The sequence below is a fragment of the Wasmannia auropunctata genome, unplaced genomic scaffold, assembly GCF_000956235.1.
Source record: "Wasmannia auropunctata unplaced genomic scaffold, wasmannia.A_1.0 LD321607.1, whole genome shotgun sequence".
Taxonomy (NCBI): domain Eukaryota; kingdom Metazoa; phylum Arthropoda; class Insecta; order Hymenoptera; family Formicidae; genus Wasmannia; species Wasmannia auropunctata.
The window spans coordinates 1-2,200 of record NW_012041283.1 but is presented as its reverse complement, the minus strand read 5'-3'; the positions used below and the strand labels follow the sequence as shown (position 1 = coordinate 2,200).

Genomic DNA, 2,200 nt, shown 5'->3' with positions numbered 1-2,200 from the left:
ATGTAATGTTTTTATATATTAGTATTTTAGTGTTTGAGGAAGAATAAAGTAGCTCTTGATGAAGAAGCTACTGAATTTGATTACGATAAGGCTAACGAAGACTTTGAACCGGTATTAGGTGGTGCACTTACACCTGGAATACAAATACGCGATCTTAAAAAGTCTTATACAACGTGCTGGTTACGAAATTCTGTAAGTTTACATAAAATAATGAACATTACATAATATAATAAGGTAAAGTGAGGGACCAAGGAATTGAGCAAAGAGTGAGATGTATTCAAATTGGTAAAAATTAAGCTTATTATAAATTAGGACACGTTTCACAGAATTTTCTTCGGTTCATTATAACAATAGCAACCATATAATTGGCAAAAAGTTAGTTTAATAATATAAATATAAATGTAAATTTACCTTAATGAAAAGCTTAAACTTAAGAAACCTGTCATGAAGCAATCAATATTTGCATATAACAATGCTATGCATATATAAAATGTTCCAATTGAGTATTGTGAAAATCGAACAATCCAAATTGATAGAGATGAAGAATTTCAAAGATGTAATTCAAAGATGTGATAAATAGATGGAGTATAATTATTTCTTCGGTTTCAAGCGAGAAAATGTTAAATCAACAAGTAAATAATTATTTTTAAATTTTGGTCGTTGAAGTTATTACATATTTTATTATTTCTTACTTTTTGGTCGTTTCTTAACCATTTCTCTTATTCTATTATATGCATAATACAAATTCGAATTTCATGTTTATATATGAATATTCAGAATATTACATTTTTGCTACATACGAGGGCAAAGTGAAAAGTTCTCGGCCTGACATAGAAATGACACCGAGGATGTCAAATGGTTTTTCTATGATTTTTCTTAAGTTTGATCCTTTAGAGGCCTACCGAAAAAGTTTCAAAAAGATGCGGTTAGTATGTCTCTTGTGTCAAGTAAAGTAAACTTACTGTCTAAATTTTCTGGAGTGACTTTTCACTCTTTTGGAGTGAATCTCATTTCAAAAGAGTGAAAATACTGTCACTCAAATAGCCGAGTGGCAGTATTTTCAATCTCTTGGAATGAGATTCATTCCCGAAAATTTAGAGAATAAGTTTTGATGTTTCTCAAAAAATGAAAAAAAAACGAATGTCTACAATTGCAGTCGCAAAACTCCATTAAAATCACTGGGGGAGGGCTAAATCTGGTGAGTACGGTGCGTGGCAGCAATTCGAAGCGCAGCTCATGAAGTTTTTTGACTGCAATTGTGAAAGCGTTTCTGACCGACCGTTAGCAAACGCGGCACCTATCGCGCTAAAAACTTTTACATGTGCAACAAATGTTCGTGTTATGAACACAATCTGTTGAGATGTTTACAATGTCAGTAAACTCACGCACTGTCACTCGTCGATCATTCAACATGGCATTATGAATTTTTTCGACTATTTCTTCAGTCATAGCGGTTTTTAGGCGGTTCCTGAACGTTCATTCATAGATGAACGACCACGTTTGAATTTAGCAGCCCATTTTTTTATTGTTGAAAACGATGGTGAAGAGTGTCCCAAAGATGGAATTCAGCTCGTTTTTTGAAGTGGCTTTAAATCTTTTAAAACAAAATATTTTATTACTGCGCCACATTCGATTTTATCCATTTTTCGAGAACAAAACTTGTTCACTTCACTCGACATAAGAGACAAACTACTAACCGCATTTGACTGAAACTTTTTCGGACCTCTGAAGGGTCAAACTTAAAAAAATATATAGCCATTTAAGACCCCCGGTGCCATTTCTATGTCAAACCGAGAACTTTTCACGTTTTCCTTGCCCACGTATGTGTAAATATACATATTGTCACATTATTATATTCTAGAAAGTCCATGCTCTGAAAGGAATATCCGTAGACTTTTATAAAGGACAAATTACTGCACTGCTTGGACACAATGGAGCAGGCAAAACTACGCTTATGTCTATATTAACAGGTATTACATTGTACATACTTTGAGATCTTAATGAAAATGGCATTAATGATATTTTATAGGAAATACTTATTATACTTATATTTAATAGGTGTGACAAGCGTAACAGAAGGAAAAGTGTTTATAAATGGCAAAAATATAGAAAAGCACTTGAGTAGTATTATAAATAAATTAGGACTCTGTCCTCAAGAAAATATAGTTTTTCCAGATTTGAATGTATTTGAACAAATAGA

At 32.5% G+C, this 2,200-nt stretch overlaps 1 long non-coding RNA gene across 1 annotated transcript; it reads left to right on the top strand.

Moving 5' to 3' along the window:
- The first annotated feature begins 28 nt into the window (after nt 1–28).
- On the top strand, nt 29–2,194 carry LOC105460452. The gene is made up of 3 exons (XR_975832.1): nt 29–192; nt 1,862–1,970; nt 2,059–2,194. It is a non-coding gene; the product is annotated as an uncharacterized LOC105460452 (long non-coding RNA).
- The last annotated feature ends 6 nt before the right edge of the window (nt 2,195–2,200 follow it).